Source organism: Gadus macrocephalus, chromosome 15, assembly GCF_031168955.1.
Source record: "Gadus macrocephalus chromosome 15, ASM3116895v1".
NCBI classification, from domain to species: Eukaryota; Metazoa; Chordata; class Actinopteri; order Gadiformes; family Gadidae; genus Gadus; species Gadus macrocephalus.
This window is the reverse complement of record NC_082396.1, coordinates 16,236,328-16,249,692: the sequence shown is the minus strand read 5'-3', so window position 1 is coordinate 16,249,692 and position 13,365 is coordinate 16,236,328. Positions and strand designations below refer to the sequence as shown.

Here is a 13,365-nt window from a genome sequence, read left to right as displayed (position 1 = left end):
ACTGCCTGTGACGATGAGTAGGGGAAGCAAAAATTATGCAAAATCGTCCTGTGACGAGACGTTGAAGTCTGCCTTCAGGCCAGACATTTCTGGACTTTTGGATGCAGAGACGCAGCGAATATCCTGCGCTTTCAGACAAGGCTGTGCGCTTTCTCATTCCATTTGCGACCAGGCTTCTCTTGGTCGCAAATGGTCGCAAATAAGAGCGATGACTACTGTCATGTCATCGCTCTTATTTTATCCCCAAAAACGCAGCTGATCGGACGCATCACACGATTCGGAGGCATGCTTCACATTTAAGGATTTTAGAAACTGATTCTTATTCTTTTTTTTCAAAAATGCATTCGGAAGAGAAGGGAGACTAGCGTTGCTCACGGGTTGGAATGAAAGGGAGAAAAGGGGACAGAGTTGCCTGCGGAAGCGATGTCTGAGATGCAGAGACTGCTTCACGCTACCAGTGTCTGTTTCGTACGGTGTGGAATGAGAGCTCGTGGAGGCACTATTGCGCAAGTACGCCTGCGTGCTTGCGCAATAGCATGCTGCCCGAGAATGAAGTATCGCTGTCAAATCTGTCCTTGGGAAAAGTAACGTTGCTTGCGCCGAATTGAAAAAGGAAACCGCTATAATGAAATAGCGGTAATATTTCCACATTAATTGATAAAATAACAGGGGATGGGAAGGGGGGATGGCTGTTTCAGAAGGGGGATGATTTTGATCATTTTAATTCCAAAGGGGGATGCCATCCACCCTCATCTCGTGTGCTGGAAGCAGGTTGGATACTGAACCAAGTCTGAGGCTAAAGCTAACCTCAATCGACCCAGACATGTACCCCTCTCACTAAGCAGGCCTAATTTCCAATGTGTGCCTGAGTAGGCCTACATTCTCCTTCAAACCTAAACATAGTTTATATTCTGACCTTATGGCACTTACTGCAGTATTTTTTAATACTGAATACGTTGTTTTTCTATGATACACTTGTTCTTACTCATGATAGTTTGATTACAGTGTTTTCGCAGTACACATGATTTCTCTCTTTGCTGTGCATGATTGCTTATAACAGGATTGTTTGACAGTATTTCCAGTATTTAAATATTCATGTTCAATTCTTTGAATGTTTTGATGCAGTAACATTTACCTCACATGATTGGTTGACTGCAGTTGTTAAAATTAATATTCAGTGCTGTGAATGCTTTAATGCAGTATACTTGTTAATAACCTCACTAGATTGACTGGTATGTTATATGCCAGATGATATCCCCATTTGGTGGGTAGCCCTATTGAAGCAGTTGCTCAATTGTTAGTATTATCCCGTTGCAAGTGTTTAAATACAATAGGCCTACATGAGTTATAGACAGTTGGTTGCTTCAGTCAGGTAAAGTTATGTGAATAATAAATCGTATTATCAATATTAATGCCTTCTGTGTAAACTCTATGTAGTTATAGGCCTACGCACTTTATTTTAATTCCGGGGGTACTTGGAGAGCCAAATCATTTCTAAGGTGGTACTCATGGTAAAAAGTTTGAGAACCACTGCTCTAGTCTATCCCCGCTCTACGCGGATGTCGTTTGCAGGAAGAGAGAGCGCAATCATGTCTTGTTGTGCGGTTGGTTGCACAAACACTTTTAATAAGACTGATTTCCTATTTATTCTACTTCTTGCTTGCCAACATAATAAAAAAATTCAAATAATTTAATAATCATGCTTTTTCTTATTCGTATTGCATGCTTATTTATGGAATTCGCTTTTTTGGCCTTTTTTGCAAAATTACTTGAAATCCTTATCATAACCCACTTACAGCCACTGAGTTAGAAGTACTTGTAGCCGAGCTAAATTTAATTTGATTTTGTTATATTTTTTTATCATTGTTCATACCTTTTTTATTGTGAACTCCACCAAATATTGGTTCCTAGTTGTAAGTTGATTTCGTTGTTCCGTATGGCATGCCTTTTGTTTCCCTGGGGAGTGGTTTGGCGTTGCACCTGTGTGTCTAGCGTCAGTGAGCGCTGATGCACGGAGCTGGTGAGTTCCGTTTGTGTCTCTCTCCGTTGGATTTTTATGTTAACCCCTTGTTTGTTGCCCTTGAACGGCTGTGGTGGTTCACACTGCTTTACGACGTGCTTTTAGGCACGCGGGAGAAACTCTGAGTGGAGAGTGATATCCCGGATTGTGTGTGACGCCCGTGTTGTTTTGTCTCCTTTGGAAAGAATAAACCTCCAGTACTCGACTCCTGTGTGTGCCTCACTCAAAGATACAAGACACAACGCAGAAAGACATCGGTTACAAATGGTGCCGTGACCCGGATGCTTCAGATCAGCCGCTGCAGATCGCCGAGGTTATGCTGTGAGCAAGTAAGCGTATTGTACAGCAAGCAGGAAGGATCCGTTGATCGTAGAGACCTTTCATAAAAGTTTTTTTTATTTGTGGCTGTGTTTTTCCACAATTTATTATTATTTTTCCTCAAATACAGTGTCCCTGTACAGTTAAATATTATTTTAACATCACATTTCGACTGTTATATTCCACCATATTCATTGTGTTTTAATTAGAATGGATTTTACACGATTTGGGATGGGTAGAGGGTGTTTGCAACCAGGGAATGCAGAGCAAACTAGGACGCCAGGCATTAGCAGCCCTCAGAGTATAGATAATGGTACGCATGTAGCAAGGCAGATGTTTTCCACTCCCGCCACTGCTGATAATGACACTCTGGCACAACTGCGTGACCTCTTAGGGGAGCTGGGAACCCACATTGGTAACACTGTTGTGAGTCGCATATTAGCCAACCAAACACCTACCCCCAAACTCAATTGCCCACCCCCCATGACTCCCCACTCCACCATTCCGCCATTCGCTTTGCCACTGGGGCTCCATTCACCACCCCCCATGATTTCCCCTCCACTCCCCAGTTGATATGTCTCGACTAAACATCATGGTAAAAGCAGCTGTCAAGGAACCAGTGATGTTTAGAGGAGATGGCTCTGACAAATACACAGTACAAGAGTGGATAGAGGTGATGGACACTTACCTGCATAAAAATAACTGTCCAACCTCAGAGCAGGCCGATGAAATCCTCAGTCACCTTTTGGGACGAGCTAAGAGTATCGTTAAAGTGGGGCTGAAGAGTAGTGCCGATGTCAACACACACCCTGAAGTGGTATACGACATACTCGGAAGATACTTCAGTGATTCTCCCATGTCCAGCTTACCGATGGCTGATTTCTATTCTACACATCCCGATGCAAATGAGAACCCAGTAGATTACTGGGTCCGGCTCAATGCAGCAGCTGAGCATGCTGACCGGTATCTGGGGAAAAGTGGAGAAAAGAGGGATACCATGTCAGCGCAAATTGCTATGATGTTCATCAGGAACTGCCCCAACCCAGAACTCTCCAGTGTGTTCCGGTGTAAGCCTATCAGCAAATGGTCAGCCGTGGAAGTGCAAGAGGCTATCGATGAACACCAGAGGGAGCACCAGGCAAGGAGGAGGCCCATTAAAGCAGAGAAGTTCAAAATGGTGACAGCAGCCACTACCTGTTTACCTGTAGTTGAAGAGCTGACTGCAATGAGGGCTGGAGTTCAAGAACCTCCTACACAGCCAAAGGTGAGTGCAGTCACCTCTTCAGAAGCAGGGGCCTTAGAACGAGTACTGAGCATGCTGGAAGGCATCATGGCCAGAGCAGCTTCACCGGTCCAACGGCCGACCCCGTGGACACGCCCCACTTCTTGCCGTGTATGTGGTGACAAGACTCACATCACACGTGAACACTGCATGAAAGAGAACAGGTGCTTCGGGTGCCTGGAACCTGGCCACGCAAGGAGAGATTGCACACGAGCTGTACCACGGCAAACCCAAGCAGAGAACCACACACCTAACCAGGGAAACTGAGTCGCTCACACTACGGAGGGCAAAGTGTGAGTGTGTTATGTCAGACCCTCAAAACTGAAGAAGACTCGCGTTCAATATATGAAGAGAGCTGCAAGACTGCACCGAATGGCAGCGTCATGATTTTTCAGAATATACACAAGCTGATGATCTATTCTACACTGATGTGCTGGTTGATGACCAAGTTGCACTGCACGCAATGCTAGACACAGGCTCAATGGCTTGTACAATGAGTGAAGAAGCAGAATAGGAGCTCCACAAGGCAGGGTTGCTCTCAGAGGATGCTCAGTCCAGCGAAGACATCTTTCTGGTGGGTTGTGGTGGTGTGCATGTGCGGCCCAAGTGCATTCATCAGTTAAAGTTGAAAATCTATGGACAAGAAGCAATCGTGCCCACATTAGTCGTGCCAGGTCAGCGTGACCAAATGATAGTAGGCACCAATGTGCTGAAACACCTGCTACGCCAACTCAAGCAAAATCCCAGCTATTGGCGCGTGCTGAGTAAAGCTGACTCCACTGGTGAACCAGGCATCGAACAGTTCTTGAGCATGCTCTCGGGCATAACAAGATGGAAAGGTGACATTATCCCAGACGTCATTGGGACTGTGAAACTTACCAATGCTGTGACACTGATGCCCAAACAGGAGCACATAGTGTGGGGAAAGCTTCCTGGAAAGGCTCCTATCTCAGAGGGAAGTACCATACTGGTGGAACCTTCAAAGTCCCACTCAAACCGGAAAAGCATCATGGTAGGGAGAACTGTGTCATCAATGAGTGGAGACAGGTGGGTTCCTGTGAAGGTCGTGAACCCAAGTGACAAGCCTGTAACACTGAGGAGGAATATGAAGTTAGCTGATGTTTCACCATGTGTGGCACTCGAAGACTTCGAGCTCGGAGTGGACCATGTCACCGACACAGAGCTAAAAGCACAAGGCCAAAGCGTAAGAGTAAGCACTGACCATGTCCCTGATACCTCTGTAACTACCACCCTTCAGGACAAGCTTGCTGGTCTTGGATTGAACGATATAGACATCAACTCTTGTGAAGTGTCCCTGTATTGGAAGAACCAGCTTGTGGAACTCATACAGCGGCATGGAGATGTGTTCTCCAAGGACAAGCTGGACTGTGGCCTGGCCAAAGACTTTGTCCACCGGAACCATCTGACTGATGAGCGCCCCTTCCGTCTAGCATACCGCCGTGTCCCACCAAGCCAAGCCATGGCTTAATGCTCGCACAGTGAAGGATGCCCACCCAGTACCCCACCAAGCTGACTGTTTGGCTGCGTTAGGGGGAAATACCATATTCAGCGCCTTGGACTTGACATCGGGGTTCTACAATGTCCCCATGCATGAACAGGACAAGAAGTTTACTGCCTTCACTACACCAGTAGGCCTCCATGAGTTCAACCGACTACCCCAAGGCCTGTGCAACAGCCCGGCGAGTTTCATGCGCCTCATGATGAGTGTCTTTGGAGACCAAAACTTCTTGACCCTGCTGTGCTACCTTGACGATGTTTTGGTCTTTGCCCCAAATGAAGAGGAAGCCCTGAACAGACTTGAAATGGTCTTTAAGCGGTTGAGAGGACATGGGCTTAAGTTGGCACCGAAGAAATGCCATTTCTTTAGGCGAAGCGTCAGGTTCTTGGGCCACATCATTAACGAGAACGGAGTTGCCACTGATTCTGAAAAGATACAAGTCATCACAGACATGAGTGATGCGGATTTGATGATGGAGGATGGAGTCACACCTTCAGCAAAAAGGATCAAGTCTTTCCTCGGTATGGTAATGTATTACCAGAGATTCATACAAAACTGTTCCAGCATGGCAAAGCCCCTGTTCTCCCTGACCGCCGCTGCCACTGGAAAGGCCAACGCAAAACGGGCCTCTCACTTCAAAAGGCTCAGCCCAGGTGATTGGACTCAAGAACAGAGCAACTCATTCAACCAACTAAAGGCTGCTCTACTGAACTCAGTTGTGTTGGCTCATCCAGACTTTGGTCACCCTTTCATTCTCTCAACCGACGCTTCATTGGATGGATTGGGAGCTGTACTCTCTCAAGTCCCCGAAGGAGGGAGCAAGGCACGTCCCATAGCCTTCGCAAGCAAGGCTCTGACTCGCCCTCAAATGAAGTATCCAGCTCATCGGTTGGAGTTCCTCGCTCTCAAATGGTCTGTGTGTGATAAATTCAGCCATTGGTTAAAGGGACATTCCTTCACCGTCTCGACCGACAATAACCCGTTAACCTACATCCTCACAAAGCCAAAGTTGGATGCTTGTGAACAGCGGTGGGTGTCGAAGCTGGCTCCATACGACTTCAGTATCCAATATATCCCAGGCAGCAAGAACATCGTCGCGGATGCCTTGAGTAGACAACCCTTTGTCAAGCCACGGGTCAGCGAGAGACTTATAGCAGAGCCGTATGGAGCTCTGCTGGAAGAAGCGCAGCAGATCCGAGATGACAGGATACAGGATGTGTTTCGGCTGAGCACCAACTGCCAAGAGGTCAAAATGGGTGGATCTGAAGTGGCATGCAGTTCAATGAGCAGTGAAGAAGTGACAGCCGTCCTGGATGGTCAAGTTGAGTGGGTTGAGGGACCCAAAGGACGAGTGATCTCCTGGCTGGCAAACAATGTGCATAAGCTCGTTCCACCAGGTGAAAGTGCCTTACCTGTCTTCTCCCTTAAAGAGCTCCAAGACAAGCAACAGGAAGACACTATACTGGCAAGAGTCATACACTACGTGTCACGTGGTAGTAGACCATCGAGGAGAGAAAGAGTCAAAGAACCTCTCAAAGTCCAGAAAACTCTAAAGCAGTGGGAAAAGCTCAAGATGTTGGATGGTATCCTGTATAGAGTGATCAAAGACTCACTAACTGGGAGAAGGCGTTACCAGTATGTCGTGGCTGCATCACTGACCAAGCAGGCTCTGCAGGGTGTCCATGATGAGGCTGGGCACCAGGGACAGCACAGGACTCTATATCTTGCGAGGCAGAGGTTCTTCTGGATTGACATGGAACGAGATGTCCGTGAATATGTCAAGTCATGCAAGCGCTGTGTGGTAAGCAAGACACCCGAACCTGAAGGGAGAGCGCCTCTCGAGAGCATCAAAACAACAAGCCCTCTCGAGATGGTCTGCATTGACTTTTGGTCAGCCGAAATCCCAAATGGAAAAACTGTCGATGTCCTGGTCATCACTGACCATTTCACAAAAATGGCTCACGCTTTTCCATGTCACGATCAGTCAGCAAAGCAGGTTGCCCGTCAGCTCTGGGATCGATACTTCTGTGTCTACGGCTTCCCAGAGAGAATTCACTCCGACCAAGGAGCCAACTTCGAGAGCCAGTTGATCCGAGAGTTACTGCTGATTTCTGGTGTAAAGAAGTCGAGGACAACGGCTTATCATCCCATGGGAAACGGTGTGGTTGAACGCTTCAACCGGACATTGGGAAGCATGATCAGAGCTCTCCCTCCAAGAGCCAAGCAAAAATGGCCCCAGATGTTGCAGACGTTGACTTTCGCCTACAACTGCACTGCCCACGAGTCAACAGGCTACGCCCCGTTCTATCTAATGTATGGGAGGATCCCCAGACTCCCAGTTGACGTGATGTTCCACAATGTGGAGAGGGACTGTGACATCGCTGACTATGATAAATATGTCCTTAAACTGAGGGAGGAGTTAAAAGAGGCATTATCATCTGCTCAGGCCAATGCTGTCACCAGTCAGCAGCACCAAACTGAACTGTACAACAAGAGGACCAAAGGTCATGACATCGCTTAGGGAGACCAAGTGCTCTTGTCAAACAAATGTGAAAGGGGACGCAAGAAATTGTCTGACAAATGGGAGTCTGTCCCGTACATGGTGGTCTCAAGAGATCCTAGGTGTCATACCTATCGGATAAGGAATACAAGCAGTGGCCGTGAAAAGGTTGTGCATCGCAATCGCCTCCTGTGCGCAAACTTTCTTCCACTTGAGGTGGAAGATGAAGAGGATGTTGACGCATCGTTCACTGAGTCATCTGAGTCGAGTCATGACGAGACACAAAGCCGTGTGTCGGATGTGGCGACAGGTGATGTCACAGAAGACAGGACATCCAGTTGGGTTCTGGATAGTGCTTCTGTTGTCCCAACATGTCTTGACGATGAAGAGCTTGGAGACATTGACCTGCGTGAAAGTGTTAGCCGGAGGTCAATGAGTGTGTCAAGTGTGGACGATGAAACAGGCTGTAGCAACGACCCCCCAAGCACTGTGATCAGTGTTGTCTCCCGTATTAGAACAAGGGTGGGCAGGCTGGTGAAACCTCTAGATAGACTCATTCAGAACATGACCCAGAGGAAAATACTAGCTTGAGTGATGAACCTCTGTAAGCCATCAAGTACCTTGAGACAATTCTTTAATCCAGTGTTTGGGTTGAAAATGTGTTAGAGTAGCAGTGATAAATATTAGGTACTCCTTGTCTTTTGAAAGGTATATTTAAGTATTACCTTTATGAAGTAATGTGTAAGGTGGTGTAAAAGGCACCCTTTTTTTTGCAAGTGAACCCATTTTCTCAGTAATTTGAGTAACTAATGAGTTGCATAACGTGAATGTATGTTATGCAAGTGTTCTGCTAAAGTCTTGAGGTATTTTGGTGAAGTTCAGAGGGGAGTATGTAGCCGAGCTAAATTTAATTTGATTTTGTTTTATTTTTTTATCATTGTTCATACCTTTTTTATTGTGAACTCCACCAAATATTGGTTCCTAGTTGTAAGTTGATTTCGTTGTTCCGTATGGCATGCCTTTTGTTTCCCTGGGGAGTGGTTTGGCGTTGCACCTGTGTGTCTAGCGTCAGTGAGCGCTGATGCACGGAGCTGGTGAGTTCCGTTTGTGTCTCTCTCCGTTAGATTTTTATGTTAACCCCTTGTTTGTTGCCCTTGAACGGCTGTGGTGGTTCACACTGCTTTGCGACGTGCTTTTAGGCACGCGGGAGAAACTCTGAGTGGAGAGTGATATCCCGGATTGTGTGTGACGCCCGTGTTGTTTTGTCTCCTTTGGAAAGAATAAACCTCCAGTACTCGACTCCTGTGTGTGCCTCACTCAAAGATACAAGACACAACGCAGAAAGACATCGGTTACATACTGACATGAAAATTAAACTAGTCAATCATCTGTGGAACGGGCAGGGCTCGAAAAAACCCTTCGTGCACGTACTCAAACCTCGTGACCCAGAGCAAGCTTCTGTTTGTGTTCGCTCGTGCATGATTGCGCGTCCATGTACTTGGAATGGGTGGAGTCAGAGTCAGCGTTGAAGGAGAGGGGGTAGGACCATTTGAGTTGTGTATTTTCAAAATCTGCTGGCATTTCGCAAATCCCATACCCAACCTTTAAATGTACTCTGTTTGAGTTCATCTCCCTCAAAAAGTAGTCCCCTTTAATTACGATCGATCAAACATGTTTTTGACACCTCAAAGGGCATTATCCCGCTTACACCATGGTCACTCGCCAAAGAAAACAAATTAAGATCATTTATTTATATTTGCATGCGTTTTACAATCCAAATATAAAGTTTTTCACATAAATAGAACGGACCGTAGCTACGACTTGGCAATGGGAGGTATTCTAGTCCGAGCTATGAGCCAGAGAGCTAACGTTATGGATTGTACATATTTATAATTCGAAATTCGTTCCAGCCTTTATATCACAGATACTCTTGGGCAGGGCTATTCAACCTCCTTAACAAGTGGACCGAAAAGGAAAACCACTGGGGGTTCATGGGCCACACAGAGTAAAACTACGTGAATGAATCAGTACAAATAAATCGTACTTAAAGTAGTGTTAACTTAATATATATAGTACTACTACATGGAATAAACTTGTCCGACGCATTCCTTCCTTCTTCACTTTTAATCGTATCATTATAAAAGATTTTGTTCTCACTATTTTGGACACGTATTTAGATTCAACAATGTTTGTTTGAATCATCACAAAACAGAACTACTGTACATATGAGACATTTTGAGCCAGTGAATCAGTGAGAAAGATTGCACTGCCTTGTTTGCCTAGTTTGGCTCATCCTGAGACACTCATGCAGCTTCTCATAGGTCATGCAGCTTCTCATAGGTCATGCAGCAACGTGCCCTTGTTCTGATGGCATTCATATGAGAAAAGCTAGACTCACACGTATCGGTTGAGCCAAACATTGTCAGAATAAGTGATGCCAGTTCCTGATTGTGGGGTACTGATACTGGCTAGTATCACCGGCTACACACAGAAACCTGATTTGCATGCAAATATGTTTCTCCTTTATTTTATTTATTTTTTGCATGCAACCTCTTGCGGGCCAGAAAAAAATTAAGAGGGGCCTCTAGTTGATTAGGCCTGCTCTAGGGTCTATAGCATATAACCGCGTTGTCTGATTACAGTTTAATTCGTTTTTCACGATTTACCAACTCTCGTTTTGAAGAATACGCCATTCGTTTCAATGGGAATCGCAACGGTCTATTCTTTCAACATAAAGTGTACATATTTATAATTTGAAATTCATCCCAGCCTTTTTACCACAGATACTATAGGGTCTATAGCATATAACTGCATTTTCTGATTACAGCTATATTATTATTATTATTATTATTAGTTATGTTATTATAGTACATTTTATATATTAAAAAAAACGCTAGATCTGAACACGGCCTAATGTAACATTAAGCTGACAAAATCACTAATTAACACCGCAACTGCAAATTAACCACATAGAGATAACCATGGCAATTTTCTTTTTGCATCATTCTGCGCGCGCATTCGCCGGGTTGATAAACAAATAATCCCCCTCAGAGTGATAGATATAACTCTCCTCTGATCCCCCTATAGGGCAACATATTGTCCTGGTAACCAAGTAACAGTGCCCCGTGTGGCTAAAGGCATGGAGTGGCATGGAAGTCATCACATTCAGCATATTGAGAGGCGTGTAGAAAACAGTACACACACCCACCCAATAGAATATACACACCAATATATGTATATATATATATATATAGAATAAATAATATATATTGATGTATATATTATTATTATTGCATAAATAATAATTGTTCATTTAAGTACAACGATTTCTAAATGTATTAAAGCTAGGGTGGGCGATTTTGGAGAAAACAGCCGTTGAGATTCCGTCGCGTGCTCTCTGGCCCGTCCCTGCCACGCTACCTGCTGTAGCTCCTCCCACCGAACGTCAGTTATGCGCGTTCATGTGAATTCAGTTACATTGATAGGAAGACGAAACACCATGTCCGATTCCGAGGTAATTAAACATTAGTGCTGATTGCTACATAAGTACATATATAGCATCAACATCTTACTCACAGACATACCATGTATGTTATCTTAAAATCATTGCCATTGCGCTGGTAGGCCTAAGAAAGGTAGCTGTATCAGCCAAGCAAGATAGCAAACTAATTGCAACTGTAGTTCGTTAGCATAAGAACAAAAGCAAAAAAAACAAAAAAACAAAACAAAACCTCCTTCTCCATGATAACAGAATTCTTCTAGGTCTCCCTCTTATCAATATTGACAATCGATATGATCTATTTACTGTCGTTGTCCATCATTGTGTATGTACAGTACTGTGCTGAAAAAATATATATATTTGATAAAATAACACAGAAAGCCAGATTACACACAAGGAAACCGTCACTTCAAAGCGATCGCGAAACTGAGCTAGGCTGCTGCTAGCTTGCAACAACGTTATAACAATACATGGAATATCATATGCTAGACTTCCCTCGCAGTGCTTATCTTGGCAGTTGTGTCAACGTAGCTTTTATACAAACGTGACTCGGACATTATCCACAGTTGAGTTGAAGCCTAGGCCACGTGTTAGCACAATCTCTGTGTTATTCCGACAGCCACGGTTGGTGTGACCATAACTAACCTATAAAACGGACCGGGAAAAGAACCATCGGCTGATGCAAGACATCCTACAGAACCGTATTGAAATGGTTACATTACAGAACCGTAATGTAACGGTTATCGTGGCTTTGCTTAGTAAAAAACCATACCAGCCGACACTTTACATATTCATCGCAATATACCATGGAGGGATAGCACAATTCCTTACCTGTCTATAAGAAATATAGCCATCTCAGCGTCCGATTTTAAGTTTCTCCGGTCACGTAACTCTCTCCATCGCTCATAAGCCACGCCGATGTTTACTCTGGTTTTATTTCGAGCTCTCTCCGCCTCCCTTTTAGTAGCTGTCCTTTCAACAAGTGTCTTTCCTCTTTTTTTCTCTGTCTTAGTGGTGTTAGTTGATGGTATCCGGGGAATGGGAAATTTATGGGCCGTTGATGAAGACACGGCTATTCATTTGTTGTCCGCCGTAGTAGTACAAAACTGTCAGACCGCTAGGCTCGTGAACGCTCACGCAGGGACGCACCAACGTCGTTGCCAAGGTGACCGGACAGTCCCACAGCCAATAAGAACGGAGAATCGGAGCCTCGCTCTGATTGGTCAAAGTGTACATGAGCGGTGGCAATTTTTGGGTGCGGCCCACAGAGGCAGGGGAGAGCAAAGTTATGAGCAGATATTCTCAGAGAACTTCACCTACATATAGCTGACTGGCTATTAGGACAGTTTTGCCAAATATTACAGTAAAGAAATTACCCACCCTAGCTTTAATTCGTGAAAGATGATATACTTTCATTATCGCTATACACTGGAACATTGGGAGCTGTCAATCATTACAATCTGACCAATGGCCCAACTGTTGTCATGTCACAACACCCAATGGAAAATATATACAAATATCACTTTTTTAATATAAAGCATAAACAAAATAGCCACAAACACACAGACAGCTAGTCATTTGTACAATTAATAATTGGATATACGACCGCTGGACAACTTCTGGGACTATTTTCAAGATTAGTATTATTTTTTTATTTTGTTTGAGCTGGTTTGCATACATATTATTACGCGTCATATTATTTTTTACACACATGGCTGGGGTGCAGGTGGAAATTAGTAAGATGTGGCAAGGACTGTTGACCCTGAAGTCAACACATATAGCCTAAGGCATGTGTTGTGAAAGGAAAAGGCACGATGTCAAGAACCTCCTTTCAACGTATAAAGATCACAACCTTGTAAATCACAAACCATTTGAAATCAATGCCTCCACCTATTGGACAAACATTAATATTGCAAGTCGATCGACTTGCGTATTTGTGTATAGAGCTTATAAGGCACAATCAAAACCTTTTATGTTTTTTAATAGCCTGCAAAGGAAAGTACAACATATAAATACATTTCTATAATAGCAACATAACACCCAGTATAATCTGTATACTTTGGATATTTCCAAAACTATTTTACATTAATTCATAATGATTTGGTGGAAAAACTGTCTACAGGGCTCTGTTGTTTATTCCCCGCCCGCTAGCTGATACACGCCGGCACCGAGACAGGCTGCAGATGGGCCAGGCCCACCTGACTAAAGGGATTAACACCATTCCCTC

At 44.5% G+C, this 13,365-nt stretch overlaps 1 long non-coding RNA gene across 1 annotated transcript; it reads left to right on the top strand.

Annotated features, from left to right (window-relative positions):
- Positions 1–2,208: 2,208 nt before the first annotated feature.
- Positions 2,209–8,938, top strand: LOC132472916 (uncharacterized). Its single transcript, XR_009529216.1, has 2 exons — positions 2,209–2,341; positions 8,850–8,938. It is a non-coding gene; the product is annotated as an uncharacterized LOC132472916 (long non-coding RNA).
- The last annotated feature ends 4,427 nt before the right edge of the window (positions 8,939–13,365 follow it).